At 47.6% G+C, this 20,611-nt stretch overlaps 1 protein-coding gene across 2 annotated transcripts in view; it reads left to right on the forward strand.

Moving 5' to 3' along the window:
* Window positions 1-394: 394 nt before the first annotated feature.
* LOC138549734 (4-hydroxyphenylpyruvate dioxygenase-like protein) overlaps window positions 395-20,611 on the forward strand; it is an 83,715-nt gene continuing 63,498 nt past the window's right edge. For both annotated transcript variants that reach the window (XM_069642360.1, XM_069642359.1), the window contains exon 1: window positions 395-571. The gene's annotated coding sequence lies outside the window, so the exon portion shown is untranslated. The remainder of the gene's footprint in view (window positions 572-20,611) is intronic.

Genomic DNA, 20,611 nt, shown 5'->3' on the forward strand with positions numbered 1-20,611 from the left:
AATTGAGGGACAGACTTGCTTTGCATCTGTGACTCCATTTCTAGAAATCGTTTTGGGTTGGGTGTACCGCTACATCCGTGCACCCTGGTGCACAGATGTAGAAGTATACCCAACCCAAAACGATTTTTAGAAATTGAGGGACAGATGCAAAACAAGAGCATCTTGCTTTGCATCCGTCCCTCAATGTTTAAACATCGTTTTTCACCCTGCTTTCACCGGGGCCGCCAGAGAGACACAGTATGGATGGAATAATGGGCCATCCATGCTGCGTCTCTTCTCTCCGGCCCGGGTGGGGCTAAGCCCTGACTTCATCTGCGGGGGGTGCCCAGGCCGCTAAGCCCCGCGTACCCGTCGCCCCTGGACGTCGCCTGGTCGAGGGCAGCATCTCTTCGCTGGGGGGTGTCACCTTGAAGTTGGTGTCACCTTGAAGAGCAAAAAGCCTGCTTTCCCGCCCCCTTCCCCTCCCCCGCAGTGGAGGGTGCGGCCGTTAAACTGTCAGACACTTCCTGACGCATGTCCTCGCGTGCACCGCAAAGCATTACTGGGAGTCGGTCCAAGTGACGCAGTCTAGGTGAGCAACTACAAAAGCCAGAAAACTGCGAACACAAAAGCTTAGCAGTAGCGGACGTTGGGCGAACGCTTCGGTGCGGCTTTATGCCATATAACGACAGAAATGTCCTCCATTCATTCATTCATTTTGCCTGACCTCAGTGGAACAATCATGTTCCTCTGCAAACCCGGCGCATGCGCGTTTAAGCTTGGAACTGTTATGTCAGTAAGACACAAACTACGTATTCAAATACATTTTGTATGCGGGTATCGTGTTCCTATTTTTTAAACTATGTTATTTAAAATGTTTCAATAGTGTGCGGGACCGGTGTTATGCAATGTTTGGTACCCCATCCCTTTCCGGTATCCCCAGGTCTTCGGCTGTGTTCGGGGAGCCACCTTCTCATCGCTAATTGGCTGCATTAAGCCTCTCCTCTACTTAAGTGCTCCTCTACTTTTTTTAATTAAGTTTTACCACTCCTTTACTTTTATTTTAAAAAGAAACCGTTCCGGAATGGTTTCGTTTTAAAATAAAAGTATAGGAAGAAGTTGAAACTTGCACTTTCACTGCAACGCGGTCAACGTTTCCTTAAGCAGCATGTGCAAGTGTTTGGGGGGGGTGTATTGTGTGTGGGAGGTGTTGTGGCAATGGGATTTGTGGGGAGTGGGTGCAGCATACTTGCCAACATTCTGTGACCAAAAAGATGTAGTATTTTTCAAGTTTCAAAAATAATAATTAGCATAGCAATGACATCACAGGAAAATACAAAACATACAAACAGAACAATATGGAAAGATGTTGAATTGTTAAAAATGTAGAATTCTGAATGGTAACTTAACACCAAATTGTCGGCAGATGCTGTGTGATGGTGTTACACTCTGCCACTTGCTTTCACTGGTAGTTCACCTAAGGGTTGTCCTGGCAAGAGTGCAGGAGAGAGTCACGTAGCTGACAGGTCAGTGGATTGGTCTGAGTCAATCAAAGTAATCACCTACCAGTCCACTGTACAGACAGACTAATTAATGTGTTGCATTCTTTGTCCTGGAGCCTGCCTTAGAGTGTCATAAATTACTTGCCACTGTAAAAAGCAGTAGGATCTGTCACTGAAATCTGTAGGCGGTAGAACTGCTTCAAAAGCAGTAGCCTACTGCCGAAATCTGTAGGGTTGGCAAGTATGGGTGCAGGCCAGCAGGGAACGTAGCTCCACTACTTCTTTTTGTAGACTTCGATCACTGGCGTACACCATAAAGATATATCCGAATGACAGTTGTCCTGTTTGTCTGTGGCAGCTGACATTACTGTTTACTGCTAGCCATAAACCGAGGGTGAGGCCAGGTGGCTAAAGGAACAGAAACCACGGTAGCGTCCAGATTCCTGGGCCATTTACCACCCCGACCAGAACATATACAAAATGCTGCAGAGCAGTCCACGCTCGTAGAGGAGGTTCTCGCCATCGGAAATGGAGACAATTGTAAAATTAGCCTTCTAGGGTGCGAATTGTGCAATTTGTCTTGTTTTATGTTTTGGTTACTTAGAGCCATGAAAATAGTCTGTATGCTCACATGGATATGAGGGGCCATACGTTGCTTTGGTTAAATATTGATCCCTCTAAATCTGTGTGCATGGGCAGAAAGGGCAAGGACCCTGCACTCATGTACTATGTAATCAGCCAACGGCGGGGTGCAGAAAAAAAATATATAATATTTGTTTAATTGTATGTGCAGGAACGGTCGCAGGACTATCTACACACGATGTCCAAAGGAGCTCTGCACTCGGACCATCTGACTGCACCAGCATTACATCCTCAAGGAGGGTGTGGGGCTCATAAGACAAACACTGTACAGTGCCTATGGTACACTAACATTGGGTTTGGTGAGGTTATTAGTAGACTAGACACAGGGTGCAGAAAGAAGGGGCAGTGTATCGACCTGATAGCCGAAACGGAACTGTTGACTCATGCTGGGAAGGCTCAATTGTGTCCTGCACTCAGGAGTCCCGCCTTGTCCCGTGCTCAAAACGTGGGCAAAGAAGACCCCTGCCAATCACAGCCTGACATATTATTTGTGAACACTTCTTTCTTTTGAAAATCCTGATGTTGTGTCCCCTCTTTATTTTAGTTGCCCTGTTTAGGGGAATCGAGTCCCCTTTCTATTGTTGTGTATGTGTGTGGGTGGGCTGCGACCCACGGGAAGTAGAAGGGCGGGGTTACCGCTGATGCGCCAGTTCGCGCTCATGATTAAAGGAGTTTTTGAAGCAGGACCCGCGGGCTCCTGCGTATTATTGCTATACTTGATAAGCCTTGTTTTATTGTCTTGATTGCAGCCTCCGATGCATGTCGGGACATAACAATGGCGACAAAGGTATTCCCGCTGGGTTTTTAAGCCCAGCTGACCCATTTCATCGCGTGGCGGCACAGTGCGAGGGCCGCACCGGCAAGTCTGCTGTTCCACTGCCACATCGCACGCTTGCATCATTTCGCGCCCAGGCAGCGGCGAGAAGACAAGCCCCGCTCGCATGCATGCTCATTTGTCGCGGCACCGCCACGCAGGAAAGTGCAGCCCGGGACACAAACTGTCCATATAAGCCACGTGGGCCCCATCCATAGCGGCTCACCGTTCACGCTGAAGGTTAGCCGGAGCTACAGGGTGTGACTGACATCAGGGCACGTCAAATCACTGAAAATCACACGTGACTGCCATTATGTCTGAAGACAACCTGGATAGTAGTCTTCAAAGCCCTCAAACGAGCTCCACCCCGACACCGGCTGGCAACAGAGAAGTAGGCACCTCTGAATCTTTGCAACTCCAGGCAGTACTGCATTTTGACATGACAGATACAAATAGCCTGGCACCTAGGTGGGCCAGATGGTTAAAAGAGCTCAATATCTACATCGACGCCTCCGGAGTGAGAGAAGAGCGTCGGCTAAGGGGAATCCTGCTTGATTCAATGGGCCCCACGGTACGTGATAGCAAAAAGTTGCTGCAGAAAAGCAGGACTCTGCGAGGGCTAATGCAGCGTTGACTCTGCAAACTGAATCGCTTGGTAAAATCACCATCACACAAAATGCCAACACAGCAACAGTATGCCCTATTCGCACTCCGGCTGACTCATCAGATCAGAAGAAATGCTACGGATGCGGGTTTCGATTTCCTCATGTAGGGCCGTGCCCTGCGATAGACCATCATTATGATAAATGCGGGGGAGAGAATCACTTCCAATCCGTTTGCAAAAATATAACATTCTTCCGTAGTGCAGAGAATAACAGAGAATCCTGGAAACAAGATGACAGACATTCAAGGCGGGAAAGTCCACGCAGATACTCCAATCAATCTACCCCGTCCAGCAGACGGCGCTCACCCAGCTCATCCAGAGAACACATGTCATCCACTCGGTGGCCGGAAGAAAGGAAGGACACCTCTAACCAGCACCGGAGCCGACATCACTCTCCGCACCGCAAGCCAAGACAAAGAATTAGATACCTGGACGAGTCACCACAAGAAAGAAGGACTACCAGATCATCATCATCCAGCGGGGAGAGAACACGAGCCTACGTGCATGCCATAGGCAACGACACAGCAGCTGAATACATCCCCACATTATTGCTTCAACTCAATGGACACAATTTGGAATTTCTAATTGATACAGGTGCCACTGTCAACGTCATAAGTGAAATAGTATATAAGGATCTCGAAATAAAGAAAGAATTACGGAAAGCTGACACATTAATATACCCATACGGCTCAAACAAACCGCTAGACTGCAAAGGCATGTTTACTGCAAAGTGTCAATATAGAGATCAAAGCCAGAAAGTGCAAATATACGTGATCAAAGGAGAAGTACCCGGAGGAAGCCTCCTAAGTTTCCGAATGGCCATACAAATGGGATTGATCAGCATTATGTATCAAATCATGTCGGCATACACAGTCAATGTGAAGGACATGATTCAGAAAATGTTCCTGTCCATCTTCAAAGGCCTGGGTTGCTTAAAAGACAGACAAATTAAACTACACATCAACCCGCGCATACCTCCCACAGCTCAACACTATCGAGGAATTCCCCTCAACATACAGCAACAGGTGGAGGATGAAATACATTCGCTGCTACAACAGGACATTATTGAGCCAGCGTCAGGCCCAACACCCTGGGTTTCACCAATAGTACGGGTACCCATGAAAGATAGCACATCAAGCATACGCATCTGTGTAGACATGCTTGCCCCAAACGTGGCCATTGAGAGGGAACGACACTTAGCACCACGCATGACTGATATGATACACCTTTACATGGAGCCACTGTTTTCTCAAGCTCGACCTTAACAAAGGCTATCATCAGCTTGAACTTCACCCCTCTTCAAGATATAGCACCACATTTTCAACCCACCTATGCCTCTTCAGATACAAGAGATTAAGCTTTGGAGTATCATCCGTCGCTGAAATCTTCCAAAATAAAATGCACCAAATAATCAAACATATCCCTCACTGCTTGAACTATAGCGACAACATCCTCATTTTCGGCACCTCCCAAGAAAGTCACGACGAAACCCTGAGGAGAGTCTACATGGCATTAGAAAATGCTCACCTTACACTCAATCCGGAGAAGTGCGAAATCAGTAAAACCACACTAAAATTCTTTGGACACATATTTTCAAACAAAGGCATGCGCCCAGATCCAGAGAAAGTGCAAGCACTGGTCGATGCTCCCACTCCCACCTCTCCATCAGCTATAAGACCATTCCTAGGGATGGCCAGTTATTGCACCAGGTACCTACGAGATTTCGCGTTGGTGAGCACACCACTAAGACTCCTCACAGGAAAAGATCGAGACTTCCAGTGGACAATAGAGTGTGAGGAGGCGTTTCAAGAAATCAAACGGCGAATAGCCTCGGCCTCATGCATGGCATATTATGATCCTGCATATGACACTGAACTGACTGTGGATGCCAGTCCAGTTGGTCTTGGCGCGATACTAGCTCAATCCAGACCAGGAGCATCACCAAACTCACCGAAGCGCATAGTGGCTTATGCCAGCCGAAGTCTGTCACCTGCAGAGTGCGCCTACTCTCAACCTGAAAAAGAAAGTCTTGCGGTTGTGTGGGCGTGTGAGCACTATCACCTCTTTCTATACAGGCGCCCGTTCACTGTTGTCACTGATCACCAGGCGCTCACCACGATTTACGGAAAACCCACCACCAAGATGCTACCCCGCATTGCCAGATGGGGTTTAAGGTTACAAGAATATTCCTTTACCATCATCCATCGGCCAGGGAAAGACAATAACCCAGCAGACTTTCTATCCAGATACCCCTTACCGGCACAAGAAGAAAGACAATCCTCTAAAGCGAATCAATATGTCAACTTCCTCCTTAACAATGCGCTCCCTAAGCACATTTCCACAGCCCAACTCGTGAAAGCCATGAGCACAGACAAACTCTTGCAGGTCGTACAAAAGTGCCTACAGTCAGGTCGGTGGCACATGAAGAATGATAAACTTGCATCGAGCCTTTCTGCTCAAGAGTAGGCACAGCTCCACACATTCAAACTAGTGCGACACACCTTGTCCATGTCCCCTGAGGGTTTGCTTCTCAAAGATAATAGGCTCATAATTCCATCCAGCCTACAAAAACAAATACTAGACATATCACACGCAGGACATCGTGGAGTGGTATCCACAAAAAGACAGCTGAGGACCAAGGTCTGGTTTCCAAAAATGGACGAGCAGGTGGAGAAACTAATGAGAAAATGTCTCACATGTCAGGCAGAAGCCCAGAGAACGTTCCCATCTCCCCTACGGCCCTCTGAAATGCCTCTGCAAGTGTGGGATGAGGTGGCAGTCGACATGTTTGGTCTTCTAACAAATGGAAAATATGCACTAGTAATTGTGGACGAAATGTCACGCTTCCCAGAAGTACATCTCATACACTTAACCAGCGCACAGGCTGTAATACCTGCACTTGACAAAACATTCGCTGATTATGGAATTCCTTCAACTGTAAAGTCGGATAATGGACCTCCTTTCAGCGGTCATGACTTTGCAATGTTTGCAGAACATTTAGGTTTCCAACACAGGACAGTAACCCCTTTATGGCCACAAGCCAATGGAATGGCTGAAAAGTTTATGAGCAGTCTCAAAAGGACCCTGCAAGTCTGTTCCATCACCAATGGGTCATTCATGCAAGCAATTTACACACTACTCAGAGAATATCGGAACACTCCACACAGTACCACGGGCGAATGTCCCTCCACTCTAATGTTTGGCCGGATCATACGGACATGACTACCACATAACCCCCGTGTCATGATGCCTACCCACAGAGCACCAGGACAGGCCCGTCACCCACTGGAGCAGGCATCATGCCCTCGGGTAAAAGCCCAGCGGCCCCTAATAGGGGCTCTTTGGACTTTGTCCTGGAGCCTTTGGCGCCAGGCTCATGTTGGACATCAGTCCTGGCGCCATAGGCGCCAGGCTCATAAAAGAGGGTGTTTGGTGCACTTACCTGACACAGACCATGCTGCATGAAGCCTCAAGCCCAATGAGGCTTAGGAGGGACTATTTTATCAAAGGAACTATTTTACTTGGGTGGGGACCGTGGAAGAATACTTACCTGGAACTTCTTCCAAGGCTATTTAAACCACGCCCGGATTGCCACACGTGCTTCGCGTTGCTCTGCATCTAGCAGCTGAACGCTCACCGTGCCTGCTCCTGCATCTTGCCTCCAGCCACACCCGCCTCGATCTTGGGATACCTGAAAGGAAGGAAGGGAAGAGAAAAGGTGAAAACCAAGAACTTAATCTAACTTCCTACCTGTGTCCGGAACCATCATGCCAGCGATCCTGAAGATATACATTCTTTAAAAGCATCACGCTACTTGTTGCAGTGCCGCGCATCACTCACCTGCCTTGTGGGCTCTTCACTATCCACCGCGACCTTCTGGGCATTCCGACACATCTATGCACCTGCAGGGGAGAAGAAGAGACAAAAGGTGAGCAGGAGGAACAAATGAGGAAAGCCTGATTTTCCGTCACAAGACTTACCTGGCCATATTTGACGGAACCACTCCTCATTTCGGTTCGGTGCCACTTCTTGGCCTGGTACCGCACCCCGGCCCCTAAGGGGAAAAAAGAAAGACATTACTAGAGGGATTCAAAGACATTTAAAGGGATCATTTTATCACAAACTCACCTGAGTTTATCTCCGGCAATATCCCTCGAAGCATCACTTCCACTCTGCACCTGAAAATAAGGACTGATCGAAGGTTAAGAAAAGCAAACAAAGAGAAGACTCTACTCTGGAACCTTTTAAACTGCATACTTACGGCATTTCGCCTTCCGAAACCAGTGAAGTAACTGGTCAAATACGCGCCCCTGCACCAGAAGCAGGATGGAGAGCTCATCCATTCAAACATTAAGGTGAGCCTTGATTGGGGATTTCGGAGATGGTCAGAGAAGAGCAAAGGGGAGGTGGGAAGCAATCACAATACTCTGCAGTCAGTTAATCCCCTTTCTCCACCTACAGAAAGATTTTTCTACGGGCCAGACAAGCCAGATTTGGGGGTCCAGTTCAGTCGGTGTTTCGAATCCTGCGCATCACGCTTGAAGAGGTCACAGCAATCCAGACCAGGTCAGCGCCTCCGTGGAAGCCAGGTGAGCGTTACACCCCGTGTCCATCCACCTGCTACCATCGTTGATGATGCAAGAACAAGAAACAAAGCGAACAAAGAAAAGATGAAAACATATGCAGATCAAAGGAGATAAGCCAAACCGCGCCGCATTCAAGTGGGCGACGTAGTATTGGTACGACAAGATCAAAGCACCAAGAAATCCCTGTGTTCAGACCAGAACCCCTAACTGTGACCCATACCAATGGGTCCATGATAACAACAGCCAGCCCTCATGGAACCATCACAAGAAACTCATCATTCTTTAAAACTTTCGAAGGCGATACTGAACCTGGGGGAAACTCTGCCACGAACACTTATGACTCCTCGGACATAGAGTCGGAATACCACGCGGAAGAAAGGGACACTGATGACAGCGATAGTGACACCTCAACACACCGGACGGTGACACCAAGGCGAAGCCCGTCGAGACGGACCGTACGCCGACCCACTCGATGGATAGATTTCTTATTTAAGTTGCGGGGAGATGTTGTGTCCCCTCTTTATTTTAGTTGCCCTGTTTAGGGGAATCGAGTCCCCTTTCTATTGTTGTGTATGTGTGTGGGTGGGCTGCGACCCACAGCAAGTAGAAGGGTGGGATTACTGCCGAAGAGCCAGTTTGTGCTCATGATGAAAGGAGTTTGGAAGCAGATCCCCCGGCTCCCGCGTATTATTGCTATACTTGATAAGCCTTTCCAACGCATGTCGTAACATTTCTTTATTGATCGACTCGCATCTCTTCAACACTAGCCATACATAGTTACTTGTATTACAACATTGGATAACGGCTGAGTCCATTCTGAAACAGGTACAAGTCCAGATAGAACATAAGATCAGGCCATCAGGCACTGTGACACCACATTGCACACAGAGGGGAGTTTACAGGGAATGAGAAATGTTTCCAGTTCACTGCTATTTCCCCTGTACCGCCCCCAGCAGATGCGTTATACTGTAGACTTCAGGCAGACCAGGATACGTATCAGTCTGAGTTACCCTCCCTGGTTAGGAGAGATGCTGTGAGGGGGTTCAAAATGTTTTTAGGTCGATTTTGTAGCCCACAGAGGGTTGCATAATCCTTGTCCGTGTCACTTAACCGAATTAGATCTTTCAACCACATAGTCACCCCCGCGGGGATTGCGCTTGTCCATTTCCTCAAAATATACATCCTGGCAGCTATCATGCAGGTTGAGAGTAGCCTCCGATACTGTCGTGGTAACGCTGGTAGCCATTCAAACATGCAGCACTACAGCACACAAGGCCCTGCCCGCCCCAGCATCTCTGTCATAATACCGGCCACCTCTTCCAAAAAGGATCACAATTTAACACAGCACCACAGCATACATAACAGGACAGCTAGGTTCACGTTGCATCTGGGGCAGTTAGCGATTTTGGCACTGTCATACTGATGTGTGCGTGCAGGAGAGATGTATGCTCTATGCAGGGTCTTGAGTTGGATTTGATGCAGCCTAGAACTGAAGGCACCACTGTGTGTAGTGCCACATATCACCGCCCACTATTTGTCTGTGAGGGGCACCCCAGAGTCCTCTTCCCACTTACTTTTGCATTTCATGGGTACCCGGAGCGAATCAGCCTGAATTACCTTATATATTGCTGAGACCACTCCTTTGGACCCGGGGGAACACCTGATGTATTGTAAAAACAGAGTTGTATGTGGAACTTCCGGGAACACCGGGGACCACTCTCTGAAAGCTACCTTCATTCTAAAGTATTGCAGTGTGCATTGGAAACTGCTTCACATTTTGTCTACAAACAGTTCCCGAGATACGAACACCCCATTCGGGTACATGTCATCCAACCGAGTGATGCCCGCCCCCCCCCCCAGTTGTATAATGGCCTCACCGCAGGTCGGTGCAGGGTCTCTATATTGTATAGTGAAATGCCAGGGTCAAATGGGTACTCTACCCCTAGCCTTTTCAACGCTCGCCTCCAAGCATGCACCATGCAGGCCACCGGGTCAAATCTACATTTGTCTGTGGTTTTTCCAGATATCAGCACTTTATGGAGGGAGGCTGGGTGCAGGAGTTCCGTTCAATGCGCACATGCAGAGTTATCTGCGCTCCCGGCATCCAACATTTACCAAAAGATAATTGTGCCACCAGGAAGTACAATTCCACGTCTGGAGCACATATTCCTCCCTTCTCCCAAGGCTGTGTTAGTGCTTCCCAGCCAATACATAGATTCTTCGGGTACCAAGCTAACTTAATCAGTAGGGATCACACTCCTTTAAAGTAGCCCACCCCGGGCCACACCGGTGTATATTCTGAAACATGTAACAGAGTTTGGGGATTACTACCATTTTAGTTACCGTGATTCTGCCCATGAGTGCGAGAGGGAGCCTACACCACCTGCCCATGCTGGACTTTAAGATTTGTAAGTATTTATTGTGATTGTCCTCAAGCAGGGTCTGTCCATCTCTACTAACCTGTACCCCTAAGTAGTGACTGCGAGCTGCTCCCAGTCTTATCCCCCAGTGACAGGAGGTTGTGCAGTAGCCTTGTTACTCTTTCTATATTTGGTTGTAAGGATTTGGCAATATTTTTTTTTTTTAGTATAGGACACTTATTTTCACAAGACGCCACAAGGACTGTGTTATTTTCATTTGATGGTCGAAGCTTGCTCCCATCTTAGGTTCAGGTTTATATTAGGTGTTTTCCAACCTGCATACAGTTTAATAAACACTGTTGAACTCTGATCACTTGTGTCTGTTTTTACTGTTTATGTATTTTTATGTTTTTTATTTATTTATATAGCGCAGCCAGGCCCGAGGGCAACCGGGCGCATATCTTGACAATAGTATAATACAGTATTAGTTACATTTTGAGTTAGGAATTACTGCAACATATACATAATACAATTATACAAAATATACAATATGATGTGCAGAGATATCTACAGTTGCAGTATAGCTGTACATAGTTTACAGTGTGCTGTGCACAATATCTACAATTAGCAAGATTACATACAGGCGAGGGTAGTAGCAGAGCTGAGAGAGAGTCCAGGAGTATGTTAGGTCATTTAGGTCTCAGTGGTCGCTAGCCATGTTTTAGTTCTTTGTTTGGAGAGTGTAGGAGAATGTTCAGATTTAATAGGTAGAGGAATCGAGTTCCAAATTTTGGAGGCAAGGACAGGGAAGCTAGTTCCCCCGGCTTTCTGCAGTTTGTATCTGGGGATGGTCAGACAGTGTGCTTGAGCCGATCTGAGTAATCGGGTGGGCATATGGTGAGAGAAGCGAGAGGCTAGATAAGAGGGGGCCTGATTGTGCAAACATTTATGTGTGAGGGTGAGAGATTTCAGAGAGATTCTTTGTGTTACTGATAGCCAGTGTAAGCTTCTCCTTGTTTCAGAGATGTGTGAGGATCTAGAGGTGTTGAGGGCAGCTCTAATGGCATTATCTTGCATAACCTGGAGTTTGTTCAAGTTGCGTTGGCTAGTCCCAAGATATAATGCATTGCAGTAGTCTAATTTAGACATAACCAATGTCCTAGCCAGGATAGTACAGTTATGTGTGATGAGGAAGGGACGGCATGTTGTAATAAGCTTACATGTGTAGGCGGATGCCGAGATAACTGCGTTAGTTTGTCTATTGAGTGAAAGGGTGGAGTCGAGGTAGATTCCTAATGTTTTGGTATCGGTAGAAACTTTAATAGTGTTGCCATCAATGTTGAAAGTTTTGAAGGCAGGGTTGAGTCTGTTCAGTCTTTGTTGAGAGCCTAGGATGAGGAGCTCTGTTTTATCATCATTAAGACAGAGCTCGTGTTGGGCCATCCAGGCTTGGATGACTTGATAGATGTCATTCAAGGCTTTCGTGTCCACTAGGTAGTCGCCTGTGGTTGGGATGAGTATCTGGGTGTCATCAGCGTAGTTGGTGTAGGTGACACCAAGATAATCAAGTACATCAAACAGTGGTTTAGTAAAGACATTATAGAGCGTTGGTAAGGTACATGAGCCCTGAGGTACCCCACAAGGTATAGGTGTAGGTAGGGGTAGGTTCAGCAGAGGCGGTGGGTGAGAATACCCTCATTTGCCTATTGTCCAAGAAGGAGCTGATCCATTTGGTAGCTTTTGCGGAGAAGTGGACAGCAGATTTCAAGTGGCGACAGAGGATTTGATGGTTGACAAGATCAAAAGCTGCCGATAGATCGAGGAGTAGGAGTAGGGCCAATTTACCGTTATCTTTTTGGTCCTCTATTTGAGTTTTCAAATCTAGTATGGCTGTTTCCGTCCCATGTTTGGGACGGAAGCCAGATTGTCTTGTGCCAAGCAAATTGTTGTTATCTAAGTATTTTTGAATCTGTAAAAACACTGCCCTCTCTAGAATTTTCAATAGGAAGGGGACCGTGGTGATCGGCCTTTAGTTAGTGGGGATACTCGGATCCAACAATGGTTTTTTCAGCAGTGGGATGACCCAGGCATCCTTGAGGTTATCGGGAACAATGCCCGAATGAAATGAGGAGTTGATAAAAGCAGTGATGAAAAGGGCAAATTCATGGGCAGATTCCTTAATGATAGGGGCGGGACAGGAGTTACCTTGACAGTTAGATGGTTTCAGTTTACTGATGATACTTTCCACCTCAGTAATAGTGAGAGGTGCAAAGCTGAAGGGAGTGTGTGTAAATGGGTTTTTTTTAGGTTGATTGGTCAACGGATTGCTTTGGGTGGGTGTTTGTAGGCAATTTAGCTTGATATTAATTTTAGCCTGTAGTGTAGACATTTTAGTAAGGAGAGCTTTTTGGATGTTTTCACACCAGGTGCTGTCCTTATTGCAGTTATCTGTAGTAGGGGATGGGGTTTCTAGTTCCTTAAGTATTTTGAATAATTCCTTAGTATTAGATTCGGCCTGTGAGATGCGTTGGTTGTACGTTTCTTTTTTGGCTTGTAAAATTGCTTCCTTGTAGTTAAGGGTTGCTAGTATGAGGTTGTCTTTATTTGACTCGCAAGGTAGGCTTTTCCAAAGTGCTTCAGCACTCAGCTTTACTTTGCAAAGTGTTCTAAGATATGGCGTGAACCAGGAGTTGAGGTGTGCACGCTGTTTAGGTTTCCTGGTTTTAAGAGGCGCTATAGTGTTAATGGCTTTGAGTAAGGTTTGGTTGTACATGTCCACCAGAGCCGTAGGTGAGAGAGTATGGTTATTAAGTAAGGGCATGATCAGAGGGAGAAGTTTGGCCTTGGTAATATCCTTTCTATTTCTAGTAGGGATGGATGGCGCGATATTGGGTTAAGTGTGGGATTAGTGCGACCATGGGTTCCTTGCACAAACCAAATTCATCTATAGTCCTCACAGATGCTGAGAAAAGATATGCAGTAATAGAAAGAGAGACATACGCTGGGTGTCAAAACATTTCCAGACGTTCTTGTTGGGTTTCCCTTAAATCATAAGGATGGACAATAAACCACTACTATAAACCACTCACTTATATCATGACACCAATGGGCTAGGTTTGGTATCTCCATGGATTTCGAGGTGGATGGTGGACCTTCCAGAGTGTAATTTCTTGGTAGCATATGTGTTATGACAAAAATTGTGGTGGCTGATAGTTTGTCAACCACAAGGTGAGGAAGGTGTTAACGAAGACCATTTCGGAGTGGTTAAACAAATATAGAAATGATCCCCAATTATCATGGATTTACAAGGGTTTGTGCAAAGGTTGGAAGAAGGAGGAACGGATCGGTGCGGGAAAGGAGTATGCCATGGTTTTAGATGATTTGACAGAGGGACCGTGCAGTGTCACGAATGGTGACGTGTTCGTCCCACTTATGTCGTTGAGAGGGAGACTGGTCGATTTGCCCAGGAGAGACATTTTGACCAGACTCTAATGAAAAGAATGTTGAGGGAATCATATTTTTAGCCAACCATATGTAAGCTGTGGCAAAGGGCTGCACAGCAAGCAGTATGAGTAACAAGAGTCAGGTGTACAGCCACAGCTCATTTGTTCCCGGATGAAGTAGCGTTGGACCTCGGACAGTCATTTAATGTTTTCAAGGGAGGTTTGAGATTCCTTCTTGTAATGGTGAAATATACGTCAAGTGGGCTAGAGGTAGTTTGGTCATAGATAATAGGGTGCAGTTTGTATCCCATGAAATGACGTTCTTGGGGGAGTTGGGTATTAGCTATCATAGGATGACATAATGCAACCCTGCCGCCAACGGGTTGGTAGAGAGATTAAACGGGTTTGTGCAAGATGTCATACAATTAGTTGTCATAAACAATTTAGACTGGCCGGTGCTCACTTAAGCAGTTAAAGCTCACAGGTGTACTCCTTCAACATTTATAGGGTATTTGCAGTGTAAGATGATGAGGGGCAGAAAAACAGGGTTGAAACTTAGACAAATGAGTCTGGGAGGTGGTGCCTAAACCGTGGTGGATTTGAAGGATGTCGTAGAAAATGCAAGCATAGACAGATGGAAAGGGTGAATCATGACAAGTGGTCTGGACGGTCTACGCAAGCGTGTGTGGGTGATGTAGTTAGAGTGTGTAACACAAGGATTGGAGGCGAGTGAAGGCAGTCTGAGCAGTCTGCCCTTCTGCTTTACTATTGGAACAGTCTTTCTACAGTGTTTTTCCAAACCAGGAGGAGCTGCAGCTACAGCTACAAAAACTCATTTCTACCGCAGAGCGGAGCGGAGTGGAGGCGAGTGAAGGCTGCCTGAGCAGTCTGCCCTTCTGCTTTACTATTGGAACAGTCTTTCTACAGTGTTTTTCCAAACCAGGAGGAGCTGCAGCTACAAAAACTCATTTCTACCGCGGAGCGGAGCGGAGTGGGGGCGAGTGAAGGCAGTCTGAGCCGTTGTTAGGAAAGATTTCGTAATTGTAGGTAATTTTCCTTCCATGTGGCAACCCCTAAACTTTTTGCTGTTGTTTTTCACCTTGTTCTTGACTTTGCCAGAGAAGTGCAGCCTTCTGCCGCACTCCTCTGGGCTTTCGCTCCTTTCTTATGGGGAAACTGATATGCCCTTAAGACAGTCAGTACCGGGGAACTCTGTTTCCCGTAGTTTCTTTTATCATGTTGCGGCTTTCGTGCAACATGACACAAGAGGGCACTGTAAGCTAAGTTACAGCTCTCTTGGGTCTCTAGCCTTCTACAGGCCCTAGATACTCGTTTAGGATTGTATCTGATCGGTGCAAGTGATTCAGGGACGGGAATGGTGGCAGCGATCGTTTCTTGTGTTTTGAGCTCCTTTTGGCGTTCTAAGCGCGTTTCTCGCGCTTAACCCAAAATGGTGGCCTGGCTCCCAAAATGGCCAGACCACGAGGCTCCTTTGTCCTGTCCGCTGACTGTCTTGCTCCCTTCACCTTCCCCAGGTCGAGCCGACCCGGGGCCTTCCTTATTTGGGCATGTACTTTCCCGCAAAACACGGATGCTTTCGCGGGCTTCTACATGTCTTGTGTGTGCCTCCAGGATGTGGGCTGGGATGTCTGGTCCCAATACACATCCTGGGTGCCAGAGAGTCTAGGGTGGTGTGAATGCCTGGGACCACCGTGGTCCGTGATTGGTCCACGAATGGTGTGAGTGTTGATGAGCGGATCTCCCATTGGGTCCCCTCCGTTTTGGCGCGAATGGAACCGTGGATAAGAGGGGGCTGGAAACACCACTACCATGTCGATCTCCTGAGTTCTCACGAACGAAGGAATACAGGAGCCAAGTATCCTGCAACCAAGAGGCTGGACCGAGGAATCGCTGGTGACCCGCTGAAGGACTTCTCCTCTGCACTGCTGTCGCCTTGTGAAACCCTTTTCACCTTTGATCGAACCAGAAGGCCTGTACTGGTACTTCGACCCTTGGAATAGCGGGAACAGCTATTCTCGGCATCTTCGCCATCTCCTGCCAGTAAGCCTTCGGAAGCGTCTCTGGGCCATCCAGTAGACTGACCAGTTTACACGGGAGTCTTGCTCTGTAACCGCCGCCAGGTTGTGTAGTATTTCGAGTCCCTGTCACTCTCACACGCTTCGTACACTTGGCGTTCCCAGGTCTGAAGTGAGTAGTGTACATTTGGCTCAGATACACACGGCCGCTCCGTTGCCCTGCTGTGGTAACAAACTGTGCGGGTTTCTTCGATTGGGACGTCTTTTTACTCAACACGACGACGAGGCGTTCCCTGCTCTTCTGAACCTGCCAGCTACTGAAACGGACGCGGAGAAGCCTGGGTTCTCCTTGCATCGGGGCCCGGTGAGTAGCATAGTTAGGATCTGGTCGCCCTCCTGCAGGAGCCCATTGCTTTTCCCCGCTGTGTCAAACAGCACCCCTTTTCCGTACTCGCGCTCTGTTTCTGCCCACTGTGGAGGCTGCGCTTGAGTCGCGGAACTTGTTCTTCTTCTTTTGTGCACTAAACTGAACTGCCTGATTTCCCTCGAAGAGCTGCTCCTTTTGCCCGCTGGCACGAGCGTGCAGGTACTTTTGATCACAAGGCTCCACTCTTCACAGGGCTCGGACTTCCATCTAGTTAGGTGCCTCTGAAGGCGAACTGGGTCTAAGCATTATTGCGCACTGCCTGTTTTCCCTCCCTTTTAGGTGGACTACACATTTCGTGCATATAACGCTTGAGACTTGTTGTATTTGTATATATATTGTGTTGATATGGTATGTGTTGGTTTACTATCGTTATATTGTGATTTTCTCGCTACGGTCATTGTTTTAAAGGCCTTGAAATAAATGTGTATATATTTTTAATATAACAACTGTTTGGAGTAGTTTGTAAGTGATCTTGCTTTGTGTGCTCATTGCAGGCTTTCAGTCACCCTCACCCCTCTTGAGACCTAGTCTTGACCGCGGCGATCGCTACCTTGATTGGTCTGGCTCGTCCAGAGGTTACCCTGTTCCAAGTAATTAGGTTGGCCTTCTGAACTTCTGCGCCACCAGGACAGAGTTCAGAAATCCGTCTTAACAAATTGGTGGCAGCAGTGGGTTACAACTGAAGGTATCCAGTGTTGCGCACGAACTAAGGCATTTCAGGTTACTCCACCCAGGACACGTAGTGAATTGTTGTAGTATAACTTTAAAAAGGCCATAGTCCTATCTATCAGTATGGAAACAAATACCTTGTTAACTTTAAATGCTTCCAAATCAGAAACATTGAAAAAGATGTGTGCGGAGAGAGGTGTTTCCTCTCAAGGCACGAAATTGGAAATGATCCAAAGAATCGTGGCATGGCAAGAAGCGCAGCTTGACGCTATAACTTCTGAGGACAGTGCGGAAGGAGGTGGGGCTGCTCTCACTGGTAGAACCGACGGTTCTGCCGCTGCACTGATCCATCGCGACCACGAGGACAGGGAGGACGAGATGTCTAATGTTTCCTCTGCCAGTGCTGATGGGGAGGCTATGCTTGAATTCAAGAAGCAAGAGCTGCGGTTTAGGCAGCAGGAGCTTGAATTCAGCATAGCCAAACTAAAAATCGAACAGGCAGAAAAACAAAAAGACTGGGATCACCAGTTGGAACTGGCCAAGATTCAGTTTGCAAATGGGTCCAAGGGTCCTGGACATGGGTCTGGGGCTTCCTCTCATCCACGGTTTCTGAAAGATCTGCTCATTGTGTATGAAGAAAGGAATGACATTATGGACTGGCTGAATGTGTTTGAGTATGCATGCGAAGTTCAACAAGTTGACAATGCTGATAAGATTGCCTGGTTACTCAGCAGACTGCCCCATTCTGGCTGTACTGCCATTATGGAAATGTCGAAGGCTGAGGGAGCTGATTTCGCAATGTTAAAGCAAACTCTCATTTTAAAGTTTGGGAAGACTCCGGCCCAATATTTGAAACGTTTCAGAGAGTATAAGAAAAAGGAAGGTGGTACTTGGGTATCTTATGTCACTGAATCCTTGAAAAACTTAACTGGCTGGGTCGAAGGTTATAAGGTTTCTACCTTCGAAGGCATGATAAATCTTGTCATGCTGGAACACATTTTTGCATCTTCTTCCCCGGAGCTTAAGCAGCATTTGGCCGATTCGAAGGAGATAGATCCTAAGAAGCTGGCCATTGCAGCAGACTTATGGGTGTCACATCGAGTGTCCCATAAGGACAAAACTCATCCTGGCAAGCAGGAGGAAGGGAAAAAGTCCAAAGATATGGAGGGTGGAGAATCTGATAAATCTTCTTCTCATAAGGGTCACAAAAAGAAAAATAAGGGTAAGACACAAGAGAACTCACAGGGTAGTGGAGGTCAGCCTCCGAAACAGAACTCTGGTTACAATAAGCCTCCCTATGTAAACAGACCCAATGGATCTTGTTTTGCTTGTGGAGCAACTGACCACGTGAAGGGGGATCCCCGGTGTAAGGTTAGACCTTTGGGGGTCCACTCCGCTAATCTGGCCTTCTCCTCCTACGAGGAAGAAGAGATTACAGGAGCATCCTTCTCCTCAGACTCATTTCCCATGTGAATCATGTGTTGAATGGGTTGGACGAATTCTGTCTTGCATATCTGGACGATATAGCAGTTTTCAGTGCCACCTGGGAAGACCATGTGAAACACCTCGGGATTGTGCTCCAGGCTCTTCAGAAAGCACACCTGACCATAAAGGCTAGTAAATGCCAGATTGGACAGGGCTCAGTGGTTTACCTTGGACATGAAGTAGGTGGAGGGAGGATACAGCCTCTTCCCAGTAAAGTACAAGCAGTACAAGACTGGCCTACCCCCACTACGCAAACCCAAGTGAGAGCCTTCTTAGGACTCACGGGGTATTACCGCAATTTTGTGGCAGACTTTGGCACCATAGCTGCCCCTCTGACTGCCCTCACAACTCCGAAGAAACCCAAGAAGGTAACTTGGACCGACGAGTGTGAGAAGGCCTTCAATGGCTTAAAAGACTCCTTGTGCCAGGCCCCTGTCCTCAGGGCCCCTGATTATCAAAGACCTTTTATCGTGCAGACGGACGCCTCTGACACTGGGATAGGAGCTGTACTATCACAAGTAGATGAGAAGGGTAAGGAACACCCTATTGGTTTTATTAGCCGCCAGTTTAAGGACAGAGAGCTCAGATGGTCCACGGTAGAGAAAGAATGTTTCTCTGTTGTGTGGGCCCTAAGGAAGCTGAGGCCCTACCTCGATGGGACCCACTTCACTGTGCAAACTGACCATAAGCCCTTAAAGTGGCTAATGAACATGAAGGGGGAGAATCAAAGTTGCTTAGGTGGTCCATAAGTCTACAAGGCTTCGACTTCACTATTGAGCATAGGCCAGGTGTCCAACATAGCAATGCTGATGGGTTGTCCAGAATGTTTAACCGACCTGAACAAGAGACTCATCCAGGGGTGGATTAGTTCCCCCTGTCCATAGTCTGGGAGGGGCGAGTGTTAGAAAAGATTTCGTAATTGTAGGTAATTTTCCTTCCATGTGGCAACCCCTAAACTTTTTGCTGTTGTTTTTCACCTTGTTCTTGACTTTGCCAGAGAAGTGCAGCCTTCTGCCGCACTCCTCTGGGCTTTCGCTCCTTTCTTATGGGGAAACTGACATGCCCTTAAGACAGTCAGTACCGGGGAACGCTGTTTCCCGTAGTTTCTTTTATCATGTTGCGGCTTTCGTGCAACATGACACAAGAGGGCACTGTAAGCTAAGTTACAGCTCTCTTGGGTCTCTAGCCTTCTACAGGCCCTAGATACTCGTTTAGGATTGTATCTGATCGGTGCAAGTGATTCAGGGACGGGAATGGTGTTAGCGATCGTTTCTTGTGTTTTGAGCTCCTTTTGGCGTTCTAAGCGCGTTTCTCGCGCTTAACCCAAAATGGTGGCCTGGCTCCCAAAATGGCCAGACCACGAGGCTCCTTTGTCCTGTCCGCTGACCGTCTTGCTCCCTTCACCTTCCCCAGGTCGAGCCGACCCGGAGCCTTCCTTATTTGGGCATGTACTTTCCTGCGAAACACGGATGCTTTCGCGGGCTTCTACATGTCTTGTGTGTGCCTCCAGGATGTGGGCTGGGATGTCTGGTCCCAATACACATCCTGGGTGCCAGAGAGTCTAGGGTGGTGTGAATGCCTGGGACCACCGTGGTCCGTGATTGGTCCACGAATGGTGTGAGTGTTGATGAGCGGATCTCCCATTGGGTCCCCTCCATTTTGGCGCGAAGGGAACCGTGGATAAGAGGGGGCTGGAAACACCACTACCATGTCGATCTCCTGAGTTCTCACGAACGAAGCAATACAGGAGCCAAGTATCCTGCAACCAAGAGGCTGGACCGAGGAATCGCTGGTGACCCGCTGAAGGACTTCTCCTCTGCACTGCTGTCGCCTTGTGAAACCCTTTTAACCTTTATTCGAACCAGAAGGCCTGTACTGCTACTTCGACCCTTGGAATAGCGGGAACAGCTATTCTCGGCATCTTCACCATCTCTTGCCAGTAAGCCTTCGGAAGCGTCTCTGGGCCATCCGGTAGACTGACCAGCTTATATGGGAGTCTTGCTC

The sequence above is a fragment of the Ambystoma mexicanum genome, chromosome 1q (assembly GCF_040938575.1).
Source record: "Ambystoma mexicanum isolate Mex_15411 chromosome 1q, UKY_AmexF1_1, whole genome shotgun sequence".
Taxonomy (NCBI): Eukaryota; Metazoa; Chordata; class Amphibia; order Caudata; family Ambystomatidae; genus Ambystoma; species Ambystoma mexicanum.